Source organism: Dromaius novaehollandiae, chromosome 1, assembly GCF_036370855.1.
Source record: "Dromaius novaehollandiae isolate bDroNov1 chromosome 1, bDroNov1.hap1, whole genome shotgun sequence".
Lineage (NCBI taxonomy): Eukaryota > Metazoa > Chordata > Aves > Casuariiformes > Dromaiidae > Dromaius > Dromaius novaehollandiae.
In genome coordinates, this window is record NC_088098.1 from 167,914,264 (window position 1) to 167,937,330 (window position 23,067).

Consider the following 23,067-nt stretch of genomic DNA (forward strand, 5'->3'; position numbering starts at 1 on the left):
AAAGGTTAGGGGCGTAGAGCATGTGTCATATGAGGAAAGGGTACAAAAGTCCAGTTTGTCCGTCCTGTAGAGAGAAGGCTAAGGGGGGACCTAAGTGCTGTCCTCAGTTACCAAATGAGAGGATCACACAGAAAGTGGAACCAGACTCTCCTCAGAGATGCACAACAAAAGGAATGTGAAACAAGTTATTACAAGAGAAATTCTGACTAAATGTAAGGAAAAAAAGAACTCTGAGAATGGCTGTCTATAGGAACAGGATGCCCAGAGATGCTGTGGAATTTGCCTCCTTGGAGATGTTCAAAATTTGACTGGAGAAGGCTCTGAGCAACCTGCTTGAGCTTGGACATTAGCCCTGCTTTGGGTGAGGCATTGGTTTAGATGAGCTCCACAGGTCCCTTCCAACCGAAATTGTTTTATAATCTGTAATCTTTGCAGGGTTTGCAACATTTATCTTCAGAGCTTCTGTATGCATAAGAAATTAACCTATTTTACAGAAGAGAGGCAGTGGTTCAAATAGGGGTGGTAAGACTTGCTCCATATCACATTACAAAACTACAATAGAACAGAAAACTGAATACATATCCTTTTTTTCCAAATGAAATTAAAACAATAGTAAAGATGCTAATACCCCATCTTTACATGCAAGAGTATAGCTAAAGTAGAGGCCTGTGACACATATAAATTATAAGTGCAATAATCAGGATATAATCAATATTAGCTTGCCTTAAACTCAAACATAGGCATACTAACATAGCATAACCAATAACAGTTTCTAAGCATCTTCTATCACTGTGATTTCATAGCCAAACACACAAACAATGAGCATTTTATATAAGTATGTGAACAATGTGACCACCAAAGAGACAAAGATTTGTGTAGTTGCATTTAGGAGCCATTGGAAAACATATAAACAGTGACCCAAGTAACAGAATTTGAAAGACAAAGGACAAAGAATAAAATAAACACAAAGCGCTGTGAATAGGCAGGAAATCCTGACAAACACAAGACAAGGTTAACTGGCAGCAGTTGCAACAAAAGAATAGCAAAGGAAAGTACTAGTTCTGTATGGAATGTACTGTGTATGGAAGCATACAGAGCTGCAGACGACAGACGTTTACATTTCCTCTTTTCTGGGATTCATCTTTGGATATTTCATTCATTTAAATAGCACATCTTTAAAAATACTGACTGCAAATAATTCCAGTAAAACAATTCCTAAAGATAATCGTAACTTCATCCTAGCACATATTGAACAAAATTAGAGGAAGGGAGAAAATTAGAAGAACAGTTGTTGGGGTACAACAATCTTAAGGGATCAGAAGTAAAAGAGCTACTGGGGAAAGTAGTTGTCATAGTCTACAAAAGGAGCATGGATGACTAGTTGAGATGAGTAGGAGAGGAAAATCTTCTAAATTTGGCTGTGACCAATGCATTCCAATTGCTCTTGTATGAATATTAGCTCTTAGCTTGTTGTTTTCTCTTCCTAATATATTCACATTCCTCCCAGATATGTTTACAAAGTGTAATCATATTCCCTCTCAATCGTTGTTTTGCAAGGATAGAGCTCTTTAATGACCTTTTTAAGAAAACACACTCTCTGTTTCTCTAGATTTACTGATAGCCACTCACTGTATTTGTTCCACTTCATTTTTTTTAAGGTAGACCAGAGATGCATAAAGGCTTCTCAGTGTCATTAATTATGCCTATGTGATAATCTATATCTACTCAATACTAGCAGTCTTCCAAACTGCTGTGTCACCCACAAGTTCCGTAAAGACACATTTACTTTATGCATCAAGCCTAGTATGTTAAAATATTTGATGGGATTGTAAGAATCTCTCTCAGTCCTGATAACATCTCTTTCAATAAAAATCATTATAGTATTATTGCAACCCTGTGCTTGATTAGTCTTCTCTTCAAAATCTACTAATATTTTGTAGAGTATTGACTCAAACTACTGAGCACTTTGACTGGCTACTTTTCCCTTCTCCTAAGTATAGATACAATATCCACTATTCTTTATTCATCATTGCCACCCCAATTGACAATTAATTTAAAATCCTTCTAATAGACTTGAAATTTAATATGCCTGTTCTTTCAGTATTCTGGATGGAGACTATCTGAAGGTCCCAGCTTCCCTGCAGTAAGAGATTTACATTTTGTGTTCACCTCATATACGGAAATTTTTGTTGCTTAAGTCATACTTCCATGAGAAAAACTATCTGTGCATTTATATACATTGTGATCTAGATTTAAAATTTGGAATACCCATTAAGTGTTTCAGTAACACAACAACAACATTATCTGTATGTGGCGGACAGATGAGTGAACTTTTGCCTTAAACATTTCTTGGTACATAAGGTGCAAGCAAACCATAACCCCGAACAAGCCATCTGTTCCCGGCGGAAACAGGACTGAGCTGCTGCGACCCCTGAAATGGTCTCCCTGCGACCACCCGGGACACACCGAGCCTGCGCCGAACCAGGGCACGATTGGGCAGAGACTTTGGGACCTGGACTGCAAATTGCTGCTGCTTAGCACAACTTCTATAAAACTTGCTTAGCATAAGTAGCTAAATTTGCTGAAGCCTTAGGCCGCACTCCCTAGTTCAGAGAGAAAGGGCCCCAGAGCTGGTGCAGACTGGAAAGATAAGGGAGTTACAAGCAGTTTGCATTCCTATGCTTCACACTCCGGGAGGGAGGATGTCAAGGCTTTGAAATAAGGCCTGCTTGGGCGCCGGGACCCTGGGAAACAAAGCCTCCTCTCACTGCTGAAACAGTGTTAATTAGGGGGGGTCTGGATTATATCCTCTTCGTCAGGACCTTGGAAGATAACACCTACTGTCACTGCTGGGGCAGTGCTAATTGCTGGAACAACACCTGTTTGTCAGGGCCCTGAGAAAGAAGGGCAGAACCCAAGGAATCAAAACACATCTGTCAGCAGAAACCGCAACAGTAAAGATAAGGGAGAAAAGCAGCCTGCTTGGGAACAACGATGAGACCCAATAGGGAGCAGGAGACCCCAGACCCAAAAATTACTATTGGTCTGAACTACCGCGTGAGGGGTGGGAAACTTAATTTGAAAAAGCTATAATTGCCCAGGGATTTCTTTGTTTGGGGTCCCTCTTCGGAGGCACCCAACTCGAGCTGTAACTACTGCACGCGTGTCATTACAATTGATTTATTTAATTTGCCTTGATTTGGCTCCAAACTTCTCTGCGGGAACCTAGGGTCGGACCCTGCTCGAGTTGTAATTACTGCACGCGCATCGCTAAAATTTACACCCAGGGTGAAGAGGACCAACGGGACGCCGCTGGATCCACGAGTGGTGATATCTCTTTCTCTCTCCCCCTTTTCTCTCTCTCTTCCCTTCACCTCCCCTTTGCCTTCTCCCCCCACCTTTTCTCCCCACTCCGTAGAAAATAAAGTTAAAAGGTTGTATGATATTTGACCGGTTTTAGCATCTTAATCTTGTCCTTGGGATCGTAACGAACCCCCCCCCCCCCGATATTGGATCGGGACACTGTAATATATATTTCATTCTTCATGTACAGTCGCCCACTTTTCTGCTTATTTTTTCCTTATAGAGTCTTTAAGAAGAGTCCTTGTTTATTTAAATTTTCCTTGTAAAATCAAGGTTTACCAGACTGTTGGCTATTTCACTTACTTCCTGTCTTTTTTAATCTTCAAAACACAGTGCTCCTTGCTCATAAATCTTTTCCCTTGCCTTGCCTTGCATTCTCTTTTTTTTTCCTCTTTTTTATGTTTATTCCTTGCTTGTTAAAGTGTATGTTCCTTCTCTTAAGTCTAATGCCCATTCTTCAATCTGTAGCCTATTCTTTCACCTAAGCTTGTAGCACTTTCTTACGTCTTCTAATAGATAGCTTTTTTTTCATTTGAAATGAAATGGTTCTTGTTTTCTCCATATTTAAATCTTAGAGCATTTTCAGTTGTCAGTCTAAGTAACCAGCACTTTCCTAATGTTTGCTCTTCTGAAATCCCAAGACATCATCATATATTTTCTATCTTGAACTTAGTCTAAGCCTTTGAATGGCTTAGTTTCAACAGACAAATCAGACACAAACCGTAAAGATTATCTTCAGTGGGCTTATCTAAACTTTGAGATAAGTACACTTTGCTGTGTGTCTCACTCTTTTGGTCTCTGGAGGCGCGTGCTGCCAAAATAGTGACTGTCTCTCAGGATGAAATGTGTGCATTCATCATCCCCACGCATGCCCTGGTTTCCCTCAAAAGGACTGCCACACACATGGGCAGAAGAGGATCATGCTGAGCTCCCATGCATTTCCCAGTCTGGTTCTCCAGGGGAACAGAACTGCAGAGCATGTTTCAGAGCCTTCCTGCCATATGGTGTGGAGGCAGCCAGCTCCAAGATGGAGACTGGACACCCTGGAAGCACAGCTTGGACATCCTAAGACTGAGTCTAGTACTCTGTTCACTGGAGCACTCTCTTATATTCATCAGGAAAAAAGTCAGTTGTTGTGACTTGTACTGGCAATTAAAAATATATATATTAAAGAGGAAAAATAAAAATCAGCAAAGAAATTAAAGGCAGTTATATTAAAATATTTCTGTTTTTTTAATCCAAAGCATGAAAAAATATGATATTGCTACGATGCACAAATGTGATAATATTATGCATGTATGTATGGACATGTACATAAATATAAAATACGTATAAAAGACACATTCTGTATTTAAAGAGGTATGATTTGTGTTATCATTTTTGTAGTTAACTGATATATTGTTCTTGTGTAGTGTGGCATAAGCAAAAATTTATACTGACTAGAGCTAGCAGTGAAATGTTCTTTTTTGAAATATATGCCACATAATGTCTCTCATCATAAGCTTGTATTTCACTGTGTCAGAAAAGACAAAAAAAAATACATCTAATATTATATCAATGCTGGAAAAATGAACAAATGCAAAAAAAAATAAAAAGCTACAGGCATAAGTGTTGCTAGGTGCTGAGTGCACCAAGAGGCTCTGCGGGCTCTCCCGCCACCACGGGGTTTCGGCTGCAGTGCCCAAGGCCAGTGCTGGTACAGTGCAGTGGTGTGAACTTGGGGCAGGCTGCAGAGAAAGGGCTGCCCGATAGAGAGAGCAGGGAGAAGCCATGCTGGGGCCTGTCCTCTTTGCTTGGGAGCTGCATTGTGTCTATTTTGCATCCAAGCTCAGCACTGGGTGATGCTTCAGGACATCCAACGCACATCCCATTGCAATTCAGTGAGCATGGTGCAAAAGTACTGCAGCAAAACAGGGTTTTTTTGATACATATTTCTTTAAAATGTAACCTACATACACTCTTTAGAAACCGTGGAGTACATAGACAAGATAAATATATAGGTATATGTAAGCATACCTATATATACATCACACCTATATATACATCTATATGCATCCTCAAAGGGAAAGTTTGTGTGTAGAATAAACTTACCCTCATTTGGCAGTCACTGTTTCTAGCAATGGAAATTGCAGTCATATGGTAAAAAGTTAGGATTAATGTGAATTAAGACTCTTAACTGAAACTCTTGGCTTGCAAACAGTTAAGAATTTATACTCCTAAATCTTGTTAAGAGTCCTGACTTACTCCCAAGCCTTACTTCTAAATGCTCCTAAATATTTAGGAGGTTAAATACCTATGTTGTTTCTTTCCTTACGAAGGATGGATCTGTGTCTTTAGGCTGGAGGGGTGAAATTTCTTCTGAGAAGTAAAAGCCTGGATATTCGAATAGCTAAGACCCTGAGTGGTGAAAGGAAGAAAAAAGAGGAGTAATTTAAAGTGAGATGGGAGATATGTCAAAAGGTCCTGGCATTCTTAATAACCCTGAATGGGTGTGAGAAAATTGGGAAATAGGGGCCTGGGGATAGATGAAGAAAATAGATGGGATTAATGACCTTTCCTCCATCTCCTTTATTAGGAAAGAAACATTACGCCATTTTTTTTTCTTAGCCCAGAAGCTGGCATATTGGCCACAGAGGTCACTGGGAGATAAAATCTGTGTGCCTGCCTAGGGCTTACCTGGAAACACCATTCTGGGCTCATGCTAATGTTCAAGGTTACTGAAATTATTTTTGCTCCGGTTTGAATACTCTGATCTCTGTTTTTCCTGTGTATGACTGTAAACTTTCAAGAACTTTTCTAGTGGGATTGTCATAAAAGCTGGCATTTGATTAGTTGAAAATACTCACATTCTTCCATCTCGTTATTAAGCTCTGGCCTACAACAAGAGCACTGTCAACTGTGTTATACCAACTTTAGCTATCTAAATATGTTACTTCATGAAGAGGTGATACAAAAACTGGCTTCCCTTACCACCTGGAATATGCACAGCTCAATCATTCTGGCTGAAAAACACTCACCAAAAATACAAACTATTTCTGACCTTATTCTTCGGGCCAGCAATAAAATACATTTAATTCACAGTCTCAGACTGCCCTTCACTTCGCTTATGCATAAGGTCTAGCTGTCAAAACTTCTAGTTCTTCACATGCAACATATATAGCCAGATGCATATAGCCAGAACAAGGCTTTGTAGAGTATCTGGGAATAAAAAGTTGCAGACTCTAAAGTGGAAATTGAGGGAAAAGTCTCACAGAAACAAGAACATGGTGGGAACTCATATATTCTTTAAAAGAATAAAAAACAACACACACTCACATATATATTTATATTTATATAACGCCTCACAGTGCATTGCCTATAGAATCAGAGTGGCAAAAAAAAATCAGCATAGTTCACTATAGAGTTCAAATCTGGTCTGCCTGACAGCATTTAAGACATTGAACGCACAGTGTTCATTAGGATTAGTACTTCCTGCAGCTCTCCGTGTAGACAGAATATCAGTTGAAATAACTGAATATTAAATGTAGCCATCATACTGCAGGAACAGGGCCTATGATTTAACAAACACAAACATGAAAACTGTTTTCAAATCCCTGCTGTTTGAAAAGTGTTTCAATGCTTTGGCATTTTTATATTTCATTTTGAATTACACTGAAAATTTTTCTATTAATAAATTTGAATTTTTTCATGGGCTTTTCCCAAATCTGTCTAATTTGTTGTAAAACTGCTTTTCAAATTTACTGGACTGGACTTGACTAGAATCCTCCCAGACCCAGTCTATATATCAAGAAGGGAAGATCTGAAGGCAGTATGTCAGTGAGGGTGCCATATTTTTCCTCTCTCATCTCTCTCTTCCTGATTGTTTAGGTATTTTCATTTGTCTGTTTAATGACAATGAAAAAATAGTCTTATAACCTGATCCCTGTTGTGGGTACCAGTATTTTCAGGATAATCTTGGGCTACTCTTCATTTTCTTACTGACCCAGCTCAATCCTGTGTACACTGAAGAAGTAGATAAGAGACAGCTGTTGTTTCTAAAGGGTCTGTGAAGGCTGTGTATGTGCATGTACACCCTACAAATAAACTTCATTGTGTGAGATTCAGATTTTTCAAGTGCATATTTCAGATACATATTTCAGATTAATTGTAACTGATAATAAAACTCCTTAGGAGAGACTTTATTGCTGCACAGCTGCACATACAGACTGTTTAGCAATAGAATGATTAAAGAAGTTTTAAGTAAAGTTCACTTGAATAGTGTTTTCATTTGTGGATTTAAAAAGAATTAATCAAATATTAATGCAAAGTTTATTAAACTTAATACAAAGATCTTTTCAAGAACTATATTTTTCCCATTGTGAAGCATCATCATCCCACCCATCCTAGTCATAAATGTATTCTTGCCTCTCTAGTACACAATAATAGTAATTCTTTACGTGGAACATATTCAGTGGGACAATTCACTTTTACAGTAAGGACTTGTTAAATTACTCCGGCAGCACGAAGAGCGTTTAAGTGTATGTGAATGTAACTGTCATAGAAATGTCATCCACACCCACTTCCTGGCCTATCAGTTTTGCAAAGCAGTTTAACAAATAAGTGGTGTAAATGGGAATTAGCCCCTTTTTGTTTGCATTTTTCTTCTAATAGAATTTTAGTGTCTGGAGGAAAAACAGCTAGCACATATAAACAGCCTCACAGGACCTGGGAAATGCTGAATGAATGTTTTTTTTTTTTCTCCTCAATTTACCTGCGTGAGAGAGATTTATTTATAATATAAGGTACAACCTGAAATGTTTTTATTTTTTATTTGAAAGAAGGTCATTATAACCATACAATAATACCAATGCAGCTAACTGAGATTTAACAGTTATTAATAACATGACCATTCAAAATCCTGAAGAGCTGTTAAGGTTGTACTTGGAACTCTCTCTTAGTAAATGATGAGGGAAACTCTCTAAGAAGATTTTTTTTTGTTTCCCTAGCAATGACCAACAAGAAAATTATGTCCAATTGACTTGTATTTTCAACTCCCACAACATACCTGTTGCCTTGACACTCACTTATTCTAATTATTTATGCTCAGATGAGCAAAAAGCTACTACTAATTTAGAACTCAGAAATGTATGTTCTGAGTAGCACAAATCACCAGTACTTCCTTTTGCCTCCTTGGTGCTCTGTTTTGTTCACTGACTTTCTCAGGAAGCTATGACTCAGAACACATTTCCAGGCAGTGGGATTGTTTATATTTTCATCTTTGTGCTTGTGATTTTCTACAACCCCGATGTCCTTCTGGGGCTGTTGTCCATAAGACAAATCTTTCCATCTTTGCAGGAGAAAAGTTCTACCAAACAGGCCAAGCACAAGGCTTCTCAGATGCGTAAGAGAAAAATACCCCATATATTGGTGTCCCAGGGGAGGAAGACTAGGCTCAGACTTGATACAGGGATAAGAAATTGAGGAATCAGAAAACAGACAGAAAAATGGGGTAGATCTCAGAAAAGTTAGTTGCTTAGAGTTAGTTGCCAAGTTAGTTGCTAGGAGTTGCTGCTCTTACTGTCTCTCTCCATCCCCTGTGTGCGCAGCAATATACCATCCCAGCACCTTCACCATTGCTCCTACCTGCAGCAGTGCTCCCAGTTTTTCAAAGCTCTGCCACAGACAAAGTAGGCTTGTCCATTAGTCTCCATCTGATGGGATGCTTAAACAATTGCCTATTTTGCCCATGACTAGAGCTGTTCATTTGCGTTCCCTTTTCAGTGAGAGCAGGGCTTAAATCAATGAAAATCACAAGAGCCTAACTTTGTAGAGTTTTTTGATGGGTTTGATTTAATAAGCTGAAAGTCCGAGTTTGAAGGACAGTGAAGATAGTTTGCAAACAAACTGGGCTTATATAGTATTTGCATGCATTCCTATGGCATTATTTTTAACACTAATGATGTATTTCTCCAATAATATAAAAGCTTAGCCTGTATTTTAAAATTCTGCCTTTTGCTGTGGCAATCAAATGAATAATCAGTATTTATAGGTGTGAAGTCAGCTTATTTACTTCTTACAGTAAATATTTAGAAAAGAATCATTACTCGAATACTTCTGTATATACATTCAGCTAATTTATTGTGACATAAATTTAGTGTTTTACAGTAATACCTATAGTAGACCTGTTCTGTTGTCTTTCTGACAGATGTTAGGAATTTGAATAAAGTGACCTAGTTTCAGAATCATGGACTTCCTGTATAGTTTGGACAATTCCCTTAATTCTTTCTGTGTATTTATTTACAAATTAAGGCTAAATCTCATTTCATAAGTGGAAGAGTGACTTAATCAGTTAATGTCTGGAAGACTTATTAAGCTTTTCACATGTAAACTACAGCTGAAGCATGTGTTGCTTACACAGACCTGCACAAGTGAAAATTTCTAGTTATCTAAGAATTATGCCCTTTTTCCATATTTTTATTGATAAAAAAAAAAAAATCCTCCTTTCTTCCTGGAATGATGGCAGCTGGACCATGTTGTCAGTAGTTTTTGGATACTATTACAGCTTTTCTACAATTGCTTTGCAAAAGCAAGCAAGCATTAGGTTTGTGAATGTGATGAGGACCTTAATTAGAAAAAAAAGAAAAAAGGTCGTTTTTTAGTTGTCTTTCCAGCATGATATTACTGTGTCTTATAAAGAATTAACAGCTACCAGAAATTTTACCAGAATACTTCATCTTTCAAAAATACTTTCTAAATACTATGTTAAAGATGTAATATTGATTTAGATAAAATTTTACTTGCTGGGAACCTTTTAAGTTTAAATTGTGCTCACTCAGAAAGAAGCACAAATAGAAATACTGAAATTTAGGTCCAGCCCATTGTAGCTAATACCATACCTAATTTATACAAAGCATTTTAACAAAAACAACAAAATGGCAGATTTAGATCTAGCAAAAGGATGGGCTTTCCTTCGGACCATGTCTTCACAATTATCTTATTACCAAAAGCAACAAAGGAAAAGGGAAGACACAGAAGAAAAGCAAGGTCTTGAGTGTGCTAACCTCATGTATTCCAAAAGATTTCAGAAACCCTTATCTCCATTCTGCTCCTTGAAAAATGAAACTTGAGATCTTGTAAATTGAAACAAAGCAAGAAAGCTTAAAAGCTGTGCACTGCTTCTTCACTCAGTGGCCTTGGAATAATGAAAGGTTGAGGCCAGTGATCATCTCTCTCCATAATTTCACTCACAATTGGCAAACACAATTTAGAAACTGCCAGGAAGTGAAATTGATCTCACTCCTCAGGAAAGCAGTATCCATCTCTTAAGATTTCTTTACTTTGCGGTAACAGCAAAGAAATTCAGCCCCATTTGTGGCTATCCTTATGAAGCAACTTGCACGGCAATCTGCTTTTAAGTGATTTTCATCTACCCTAAACCAAAGTTTAAAAAATATGAAACCTAGCTATAAGAAATGTCACAAAAATAAATACAATTACCTTTGAGGCTAGAGTTGTGAAAGGCTTGTGAGGATGAATACAGCACAATTGTGACAACATTGTTTGCCTGACTTCTAGTAATATTTTATCATTTTTAGCATTGAGTGATATTTTTTGCTACAAAGAGGATAAGCCTGAATCAGGGACAGGAAGTATGTGTTCTCTTGGAAAAAGAGCAACTTTTAAAAAACATTGTTTATTTCTAAGTAAAATATTTGAAAAGAAAAACTGTCAACTACGTATTTTGTTTTCCTGCTGAAAAGTAAGGAGTTTTGCATTAATGCACTTGAAATGAAAGAGGAAAAACATAAAAATGTAAAATTCTGTGTATATACTACTGGGAAAGCTAATGATATTACTTTAATTTAGGGTTGTCCAATGCTTCCTGTTATAGCACCTCATTTTCAGCTGTTTATCACTCCAAACCATTTATCTACACAAGCTAAAATTTTCAGGGTCTGATGTCTGCTTAAAGCCCAAGTCATGGTGGAAAATTTTAGCCAAAATTTTCAGTCATACTTCCAGGGTAAAAGTTCTTTTACAAAATCAAAAGGCTGGGGGAGATATGGCTAGCAGGAAAATTGAGAATGTGGTTAGGAGTTGGGTTGGCTGGATATATTGTGGGAGCTCCAGCATTCGTATGCAGCTCTGGGGCTGCATGGGTTGCAGGAGATCCCAGGCAGAGGTCTAACAGGCACCATTGGGCGGCTCTGTCCCAAAACCTATGTCACTGGAAGCAGCAAGGCTCTGCTGCCTAGGAAACAGGAAGCAAAAGACACACTCTGTGCTAAATGGAAGCTGATTACATTTAAACAGTCAAAAGCTAGATATCTAATTCTGAGCTATTCTCCTGGGTTTCTTTTAGAGAAAAGGCACCTCCAAAGCATGATTTGTCCAGCCTGTCTCAGGCTGAGATGATTCATCCTCCAGATAACCTTTCAGACATTTAAAGTGTGGGAGATGAATTTTACCTATGCCCGTGTGAACAAATAGGGCAGATTAATGACTGTGCTGTAAATTCACATTTTAACTTATTAATGCTAGCATTCATGTTCAGTCACATATTAGTATTTTCTGTCTCATTGCTCTTGTCCATTACCCTATTACAGTGTTGCTGCTCATGCTGCTATTTCAAAGGGCAGAATTTTAGGCTGTGGATCCAAATTTTGCTTAAGACTAAAATTAGATGTCAATTTAATTGTGCAAGGCAAAATTATGGGGGGGGGGTCAGTTTTTTTTATCCCTTAATAGAAAATTCCATTAAAATAAATGAATGAAAAACATATGAAGGGGAGATTACCAATGCAACACTCAAAAGTTAGAGAATACTTTAAAAAGCTATCTCTGTAAAATCAGGGTTGACAAATATCTGGCTTTTCCTTCATACAGATTTTTGCTGTCCCAAAATTTCAGACAGTTAATGTGCTAAAGAACAACGGCCATTTTTTTTGAGATTTTGCAGCTAGGCAATTTCCTTAGGTCATTGCACTGACCAACTTGTCCGATGTTGATAGCCAAGGTTTATGTGCAGAGTCAGCGTGCTCCTGAAAACACAATCAGTGTGACTTGTCCCAGTGAACCAATTCTTATGTGTGACATATACCGGTCTCCACATGTGTAGAAAGTTCAGCATATCAAACTCATAAATAGTGGAATATGGTTGTTCAGTCTCAGGCATTTGATTTTGAGATGTCTTTGTATTGCAACGGAAGTCATTGTATTACAGAATGGAAGGAAAACCATAGAGGACACAGGAAAAAGATACTGTAGCACTTTGCTAAATTATATATTTATAGTTACACTGATATAGTAAACACAGTAAGCTTTACCTAGTCTGATACCTTGCATTGGTGTGTAATACACTTGTTCTTTGAATCAGGTAAAACAGAACATGCCAGTGACAAGGTGACTTCTTTGGCAGCAGAGGTGAGATCCTACTACTCTCTGCCATAAAGGGCTGCTCCCCCTCCTCACCTTCCCAGCCTGCCCTTCCTAAAGAGCCTGTATCCTTTCAGCACAGATCTCCATTCATATAAGCTATCCCACCACGTCTCTATGATATTGATCCACTGTTTAAATATTGCTTATGCTTCTATTGCTGCATGCCTTTTGATTAAGCAAAGAATATAAAACTGTTCTATCTGCAGGTTAGTAGTTTCTATCACACCAGCTTTTTCCCTTGTATTGGTAAAGTTTCTGGTCAAAAGAATAAAGTACTATCATTAATAATGTTCATTATCCTCATGATCAGGAAGGTTTTTTTCATGTCATTTTTTTTTCTCTCTCAGTATGTGTTTTAAAACAGTATAAGTGTTATTTTATAGAGAATAATAAAGATTGTCTATATATTTCTGTATATACAGATGTATATGGGACCTGACTTTCTAATCATCATTGCTTGCTCTTTTTGTAAACTACTCTGATATTGTTACTGGCAACAACTACACAGTATTTGATTTAATTAAATTAAAAATCCCTCTGTCATTTATTTCTTTGCTAGAATGTTTGCTAGCAAGAAACTGCATTTGTCTTTCAGTTCCCTCTGCAATATTAATTATGTAATAATTGAACAAGGTCAAAGCAAACTGTAGACTGGATGTACAGAGCAACATTAGCCATAATCTTCTCCAGTCTCCCTTGTAAATTAACCAGAGGAAGGGAGCTGATGTTAGGTATTAAAAGCTCAAGACATTTCTATCAGTAGGTACCTGATGAGTGTTTCCTAGAAGGTGTCTGTTACTTGCTTTTTCCAAGAATGCCACTAATGGATGGGTCAGCAATGGAACAAGAATATAGTCCAGGGTACAGCTTGGGTTGTCTTACAGAGACAAATCATTATGTGGCCTTGAAAAAATGTGTGATTTAATTTGAATAAATTATTGTAATAATTACTGGTAAATTAAATTAAAAAAAAAAAGAGCACAATACCACCACATTCATCTCACATAGCTTTTGCCATTTAAATTAGCCATTTAGGTTGTTACCCCTACTATGAAAGAGTAGAAATAGTCATCTCTGGAAGGGTTTTTGTGTGTGGTTTTTTTTTTTTTTTTTTTTTTTTACCGCATTCTAGGAAAGATATCTACATTAGGGGATTGAATCATTGTCTTGAAGATACTTTTCTCTCTCTACTTATTATAGATGGATATAAATGACTAATTTAGAGTACATAATGTTTCAGCTGCATACACTTTTAAATGTCTAAACTATTTGAGATGACACCTATTAATATGTTTACTTGTGAGTTAGGTGTTTATCTATTCTAATTAGGTACCTGTCAATCCAGAAGCACCCAAGTCTATTGTATGTTGTTTTGTATATTTGGCATCCAAAAGTATATGTCTCAGATACCCCATAGCAAATAAGTTGTATGAGACTGATTGCCAGTACATGGACTTGGGACTTAAACAACTAGCTCTCAGGTAGACACATAGTCATAGGTGGCATCTCAGATAGATTCCCCCTTCCAATTCAGTCAACAATCTGGCAAGTTCATTCTGGTGCACAAATGTAGATGTTACAACCCAGACCTGAATTCCATCTATCTAGCTATAAATTGAAATAGTTACTTTAAAAAAGACAAATCCTATTCCCTGAACGGAGACTGATCTCATTTTAAGCTACCTCTTAAAGCTCAAAAGCTCTTTTCTGTTGCTATTATCTGAGATTGCTCATATAAAAATAAGAATAGAAAAAAGAGCTTAATTGTGTTAGTGCTTAGAGAAGCCAGTATTTTCCATTAAATGATTCCCTTCATGCTAAAAGATGGGCATATTGGCAAGGCAGAAATATTTTGGTGACCCACAATCACACAGATTCTTTTGTACAAAAGATCCTAGATAACTCTAGTAAAAATGTCACACAGAGAGTCGAATGTGGCACAGAGGAATAGATTTCATATATGTTTTCTTCTCTTTCCCTATTTGTAGGGCTACTTGCACTGAAGATACAAATTATCAGCCCTTGCTAGCAAAATGTGTCTATAGTAGGTCTACCTAGTTCCTCCAGTCAGTCACTTTCCACCAGGTTTACACATGGACCTGTAAACTTGTAAAATTGCAAAGAAATATATATAATATTATAAGAAATGACTGTATGTAGAGTTCCTAATTTTAACATGTCATAACAAGCAACAACCAAATAGAAAAGCATTCAAGCAAAAACAATTAAAGAAAAAGATCTCAATTCCAAGCATTCATTGTTACCCCTTTCCCCCAGTACATGATACACCAGTCACTGTGTCTTTTGTTATCTCCTGGCTCCATCTTCAGTCTCACAAAATTCTTCCCCCAGCCTTAAGATATATCCTTGTCTGCAGTTTGCTGCCTTTATCTTAAAAATGCCTTACTTAGTATGGAAACATTTTCCATAGTACCAACTGAGAATACTCAGACTTAAAGAAAATAAAATAAGGAGTAGTTTACTTAATTTTCTTACTATTTATTCCTTATAAAACTGATAAAATAATTTCTCAGTAGCTTAGCTGTATGGGTAACACTTGTTCCTCAATGTTTGTATTTTGGCTTGTTCAGCAGCTCTTACAATGTCTCTGCTCTGATCTCATATTGCAGAAGAAGAAGAGGAAGAAGGAGGAGAAGGAGGGGAAGAAGGAGGAGGAGAAGGAGAAGAAGGAGGAGGAGAAGGAGAAGGAGAAGGAGAATCCTTCCAGTCTTGGTTATGATACTTTTTATTTCTCCTTGCATTATTTGAAGACTCTCAGTATCTCTGGATATGGAATTTTAGTAACCTGATATTTTGGTCAATTAAAATACAATGGCCATCAGCATATATGGAAAAAAAAAAGAAGAAGAACTTTCAAAAAAAGTCTTTGATAGCAGTCGGTGAGTTTTCCTAGCCATCTTCAACAACTGACTAAAAAGAGGTGAGATGAGGAGGCATTTAAAGGTAAACCAGAGGGAAGAGAACAATGAAGGAAATAATGTTGTACCTGCTGATATAATCAAGTGGAGTAAAATAAATCAGTTAACATTGTGCAGTAATCATGGAAATGTTCTGTGACATGATGGAAAACCAGTAAAGATGGTGTTGTTAAAAGAAAAAGAAAAGTAAAACCAAGTACAACAAATATTTATGTTGACAAGGTGACAGCTTGATATTGAAGAGAAATAAAATGTAACAGTTTAATTATTCTAAGATTCACTAAATCAAAGGACAATCAGGCACCAGACATTGGCATAAGTGGTAGGGAATATTAATTCAAAGACGTCTAAAGGTATGCAGATGTTAAGATAATTATCAGAGAAAACAACCCCTCACAAATTAGCTCATGAAACTCACTGGTAATATAGAGTTCTCACAGATTAAAATTATGTAACGTAGTTAGTGTTCATTCAACCTCATTTGTAGAAGTTAGGAAGGAACTGATCTCTCCCTGGTTATTTTCAGCTATATAGAAAATGCAAAATAAAATAATAATATTAACAAAAAACTAAAAGCGTTTTTAATTAACAGAAGGCCTAGCTGCAAGGGAGGCCAGACTGAAGAATACAATATGATGGGGAAACACACTTTTTTCATGATATTTGCATTGCAGATAATAAAACACATCCTTATTTGACTGCTGTTGCTTAATCGTATTTATTCAAGTTCACATTTTCTTGCCATCAGATATTTTACTCAACAGTATTGATAAATTTAGCATTAGCTCATTTATAACAATAACCCAAGCTAATGTCTTCAGTCAGTTACTCAATTACTATTTTCATTTAATTCATTAGTCTATGTCACTTCATTAAAAGGAAAGCTAAGACTTATTGTAATGTTACGCAAAATTCAGTATGCTAAGAGTACCTATATTTCAGAATAGCAAAGTATCTTAAATTAACAGCAATTTTTAGCTGTGCTGCTGTTGTAGAAATTAATTGTAATTACTAAGCTGTACTGTATGTGACTTGTTATTTAATCTGTACTGTATGTGACTTTAGTAATTTAATTTACTAAATATGGGGAATTTCAAATTTTAGTCATAAGAATATTTTCTTGTAGCAGCCATTTCTGCCTCTGTTATCTTACTTTTTTTTTAAGATACTTATGTTATTCCATAGTATAAACTAGAACCCAGCAATTTTAACTAATCAACTGATGTTTACCTTTAAAAAACGCAGACCATCAGAACATGTTGGAGTGTATTTTGTCTGACTGCCAACCAACCATGTTATGATCCCCTTGATATATCTTTTCCAGCAGAGTAATGTTGTACGTGGGGTTAACAGTTACCCAGATATTGAAGAATATTGTATCAAGTTGTTCTGTAAAACTTGCCTGTCGTTTGGTGCTAGAGAAAAATGTCCACAGGTCTGGTCAGCCAAAATACACAAAGAATGGCAATGTCACAACAGTATCCTTGACACTATGCAGAATTTTCATTTCCTTTTTTAGATAGTTAAATTGGGATACTAAGACTTAAAAATAATTATTCAAATAAATATAAAATTTAAGATTTTTGAATTTCATTTAACTTCACTAATATCGGTGGTATATATCTTGGATGCCTAAATATATGAATCATATTGTTCTGATTATCCTTCTGAGAATGTCAAGGTAAAATTTCTACAAATAACTGTAAAACTATTGGAATCTCTTTTCTCTCAATGAAACATGCATAATAAAAATAGGTTATATTAATTTCAAAACACCAAAAACACATGAACAATTAATATAATGTAGTTTATATAGTTTATATAATGTAAGCACATGGTCTTACTATATAAACCTCTAATTCAGGAATTGCAGCACTAAAAATAGATGTCTATTCCAATCAGGTGTTCCAGACTAAAGTGGATACTTTGCCTTCAGTATAATCAAAGGAAAGACACAAGTGCCTCTAAAAACACTTCCTGAGAGACTGTAAACTGAGTGGAGGTTTTTTAATCAATCTATTCCTGCCTGAATGCAGTAAAAATCAGGTTGGAGAATCAAGCTCCTCATTGTTTTTTCTTCTTGCCCTGTGATTGCTGCATTATTGAAATGTCTCACACTGTACTTGGCTTCAACAGGAAGAGAGAGAGAGCTCACTTGCTCACTGAGTTTTGTGGGACATTACACAAAAGCTTAGGCAGAACCTTCGTATGTTTTATACTGAAATCGGTACTGTCAGATTTATGTTAGCTGTGACTTGAACTCAATGGCTCACTTGGATCTTCCCAAGATAATGAGGCAAAGCTTAGGTGGCTCTTGTTCGATGAACAAGGTGCTTTGGAAGCAATAGGTGCCTGTCTTCCCAGAGTGCAGGGATACCAAAGCTGTCCATGAGTCAGCTCAGTGGTCTGTTTACCCTATTATTCTCTTCTCAACAGTGACAAAATGGAGATATCATGCAGAGAATATATGCGAGCTTGGCCATGGTCTGCGTCCATTCCGCTCATACACCCTCACAGACACAATCATTATATTGGGGTGGTAGGAGAGCATGCCCTGTTTACTCCCTTTGGTTTTGAAATGTGGTGCCCATTAATTTTTCTCATCTCTTTTGAACCTGGTGATAATATCTGCTTCCAAACCCTTCTGTTGCAATTAACTGCAGAAGTTTACTGCTTCTTTCCAGTTATTTAAACCTCTCTCCTCCTGGTTTCCAAGGCTTCCCCTTGTTCTAGCTTTGTGTGATTTTAGCGAGTAGGAGCTTTTCATTCACCTTATTCACTGCCTTCATGTTTTAGTAAATCTTGACCGTCATTCCCCCTTACCTTCTCTTCTCCAAATTGACCAGTTCAATCTATCAAAGTTTGCTGATGAAATGACATTTCTGTGAGCAAAGCTGGGGCCATCTGATAGTCCCCTTTCAGAACAGAATAATACTGAATATGGATATCTAAAACAATAATGTTAACAGTCTTCTAACTGGAAAGCACAATATCCCAACTTTGTGGAACCAGAAGACTTTCAGCTTACTTATTCTAAAGAGAGAAGTATCTCTTACAGGAGAACGAAATACCTTAACATCCTGAGATATTCTTACTGTAATTGTTGATTCAGAAACAGGAAGAGAAAAAAATAGAGAGATTTGGAAAAAAAATCAAAATGCAGGAGTTAGAAATTCATTCTACTTGTCGACTGCTTACTCATACTGTTAGCAGCACTGCCCTGCTGCTTTTGTCTAATAAACCCCTCAATATCTCTCTTGTATGGCAGGAAGCAAAGCACTTCAGCTACAAGTGCCCGAGAGCTAAGTTCCCCTGCTGTGACTATATTTGCCATCTCCTAGGATGTCTGGAGGTATGCAGCTTTGGGTCAAGTAGAAAAATAATTAAATTTCAACAATCTAGTTCCTTTCACATGTGTGTGAATGAAAATGTAAATCAACGGTCTTTGTGGCCAAGATAATTCTAAATCATCTCTATAGTTCGTTGAACCAAAGAAGAAAATCAAGTGACATAGCTTTTTTTTGTAGAAAAAAGAATCTTCTCCCAAAACAGACAATCCATCTAAATTTTGAGATTTGAGAAATACACAATCCAAAAACCAAAAAAAAAAAAAAAAAAAAAAAAGGCATTTCACTAGCATTGTGGTACTGCTTGTGCTAATAAGGGCTTTCTTATTCAAGGGTGCAGTTTATCAGTCATAGTCAAAATGGTAAAAGGAAGACTTCTTATTTTGTAGATAAATACTTTAAAAACGAAAGTGTCCTACTTTTTGAATTTTCCCTCTTAGGCTGTATAATAAATTAATGGGTTTTAGTAACAGAAAACCTAATCAAAACAAACAAAAAACAATAAAAGCCATAGAAGCAATAATTTTGTAATCAGAAATATAAATCAGCAGTGCATTGGAGCATTGGATTGACATAGTTATCTTTTAAAATCAAGCTGACTTTTTTTTTTTCCCCTGCATTTGTATACCAGGCATAAATGCTTCAGACAGAATACTGCTGATTTCATGCCTTTTAGCATGGAAAAAATTCTGTCTATTTGCAAAGTTTTTGAGAATAGTATTTTCTTTGGATGTCTGATTCGTCACAAAATGTCACAGAGTACTACTGTAAAGCAGGTAATTCACACCCTTTTAGACAGCAACTGATTCTAATTTACAAGACTTCAAAGTTTAAAATATAGTTAAATGTGGATATTTGAAGTAGAAGAACAGTCCGTTGATCTCAGTGAGGTCATTCACCTATTCAAAATTACACACAAGCACATCATATTGGAGCCAACATTAATTTTATAAGTGTTGCTTCTGAAAAGACTGGAAAATAATGACCCCAAACCATCATAACCCTGGAGTGATTAATTGCCTTTGTGTCTGGTCTCAGGCAAGAACTAGTGATGAATTAAATATAATTACATTATTTAAACATTTGAATCATATTTTGAATGTATAGATTGAAATAGAAGTTCAAGTCCAGGAGAAGAGCCATTTCACATCAAAATCCATCAAGACATCACCAGCAAGAAGGAAAAAAAGTAACTTATTAACTTGTGAAAGGCAAGAGATAATTCTTAGTCTAACAAACAAACAAATAAAAATTACATCTTTAAGAAGAAAAACAATCTTGAACTAACTGATTAGCAGAATATTTCCTAGTTAAGATGGTGACAGAATGTTTCAGGGTCAAATACTAAATCTTTGGGGACACTAAAAGACTGCAGAGGGGGGTTCATTAACGTATTCTGCTACAAAATAATTTGGGAGAGAAAGGGTGATCTGAAATTAAGGTTTCTCTGGGGTTACACCAATGGTAGCTCCTGAAGGAGCTCTTAAGGGAAAACTCCTGTAGACAAGTTCCTTATAACAAATTCTCAGAAGACAAAGCCTGTTGAATAGGAATAGTCACAGACTAAAATCCTGAGGTCTGACGTTTTTTCAGGTAAGTTACAGAAAGTCAGCTGGAGGAGGAAGAAAGACACCTGTCTGATATATCTTAAATATATGTGGATAAAGTACAGTTCTTTCTTTACCTTTCTCTTTTATCTTCTGCAAACTTCTAAGAACTGTTCTTCTCTATATTGAGGGTTATGAATATATGTCAGTATTTGCATTTTACCTTAATGTGGCTTGCATAAAATGAGATCGAAGGCAACCAGTAGCAATTAAGGCCCCTTCAAGGCTACAGGATTCTGGGGCAGCTTGTAAAGCGTCCTAACCTCTCAAAATTTCCACCACAGTGTCTAAAGGATAACAGAAGGGATTCCTATTGCATCTATGCATTGTGCACGGAGATCCAGCCGCACAGGGGTCAAGGAACATGTTAAATCACCTCCAGTAATGCCTGAGGGAGGTATGCTCCAATCCCAGCAGCCCCAAGGAGCATGTCACAAGGATAGTTATTCAGCACTAGTAAGAAGTTATATAAAGTCCAAATAAAAAAATGAATGTATTTTTAAGGACAACAGCCTTGAAAAGTTGAAGACCAAATTAGAATCCAGCTGTGAGGTAACAATCTGTGATGTTTCTTCATCACACAACTGAAAATGTGGCATATTAAATAGCATTAGAGATAGGTTTGACAGAACTCTAAGCCTCTTTAAACTCCATTAAATCTTGCTCTGCTTTACTTTTCACAGTGGATATTGAAGTCAATGACATTACTTGCATTTACCAGTGTGAGTGTCCCGAACTCAATGTCAAAGCTGACATTGAAATAACTAGGGAAGGTATTGTAAATTACTGCAAATTATAAAAAATTAAGTGGTATGTGAGTAATAGTAATAATGTTCTACATAATATTAATTTAGCTCTGTTTTATAAAAGTATTTTACAGGAATAAAGTTAAATGATAGGTAAAATAAAAGTAACATAGTTATTTAGTAATAATTAGCAGACATCTTCTTTATTTCCCCCCCAAATATTCAATCTTGTCCTTATGATGAACCTACCCAGAGTAAATATTATTTTCATAAAAATCAGTCTTCTGATATTTATTTCCTTATTTTCTAGTGTCTGAAGAACATGTCTAACATATCTAAGGCCAAACTTCTCAATCTGGATCTGTTAATTTTTAAGGACCTAGATAAATTAATTGACTTTTAAAAGAGAATTCATATGTCTCACTGGAAATAAAAGCAGCATCAGTGTTCAGCTTATCTGAAAATCATGCTGTTTAAATGTATTTCACAATTGTGGAGTAAAACTTTAAGCTTTAGAAAATACGGCTATAAGAAGCATGACTAAGTAAAATCTGAATCAAGCTGTATTTCCCCCATTGAAGAAACCATCAGCATCTAAACTGCATTTTAAGCAAAGATCTATATGTACCGTTGAGTCCAGATTTGCTAAGAGTCCACAGCCCTTGATATGGTTGAGAATCTGCACTCGGATGTGGATCTGAGACAACCACTGAGGAATGCTGAAGGCAAAGTGTATCATCTTCTCTGATCACACAGCTTTTTGTACTGTGACGGGACATGTATGCCTTTGTGACATGCAGTCACTGCGTGTGGTGATGTCACATTGTGATGCATAGATAAGACAGGCCAGGTTCTTTCTAGACTAGCCATGATGCTACAGCAAGCAGAGGCAGCTAGCACTTTTCTGCAGCCTGAATAGACAATTAATATGAATGCATGAAGCTCGATCCTTATACTGGATTTCAGTTTGTTCTTTGGTCTGACCAACTCATATGTATCACATAGCCTAGCTGGAACATCACATCTTCAATTCATGCAGTAGTATTGGAGTATATGATCTAACTCTACAACAAACCATTCATGGACAGATTACAGCAATCTAGCAAAGGGCCACAGGGATGATTTAAAGCTTGGAGCATCTCTCATACAAGAAGAAGCTGAGAGAACTGGGAGTATTCAGCCTGGAGAAGAGAAGGTAAAAGGAGGATCTTATCAATGCATATAAATATCTGATGGGGATGAGTAAAGACAACAGAGACAGACTCTTCTCAGCTGCATTCAATGGCAGGACAAGAAGCAAAGGGCACAAACTGAAATACAGTAAATTCTGTTTAAACGTAAGAAAAAGCTTTCTTGCTCTGAGGGTAGTCAAACAGTGGAAAGGAGTTGCCAAAGGAGATCACAGAGCCTCCATCCCTGGAGATATTCAAAGCCTGACTGGATTCGGACCTGAGCAACCTGCTTGAGGTGACCCTGCTCTGAGCAAGGGGATTAGACTAGACAGTCTCCGGACATCTCTTCTTACCTCAGCGATTCTGTGATTCTGTGAAAAATCTCAAAGAGGCCTGAACACATTCAGAGTAAAATTAAATAAAATCTCAGGTCAGCATTCTGTTCAGAGTCAAAAAATGCAGCTCTAAATCCAGGG

At 36.8% G+C, this 23,067-nt stretch overlaps 1 long non-coding RNA gene across 1 annotated transcript; it reads left to right on the top strand.

Moving 5' to 3' along the window:
* The first annotated feature begins 2,801 nt into the window (after window positions 1-2,801).
* On the top strand, window positions 2,802-16,475 carry LOC135330166 (uncharacterized). The gene is made up of 3 exons (XR_010391986.1): window positions 2,802-3,327; window positions 12,719-12,765; window positions 15,411-16,475. It is a non-coding gene; the product is annotated as an uncharacterized LOC135330166 (long non-coding RNA).
* Window positions 16,476-23,067: the final 6,592 nt, after the last annotated feature.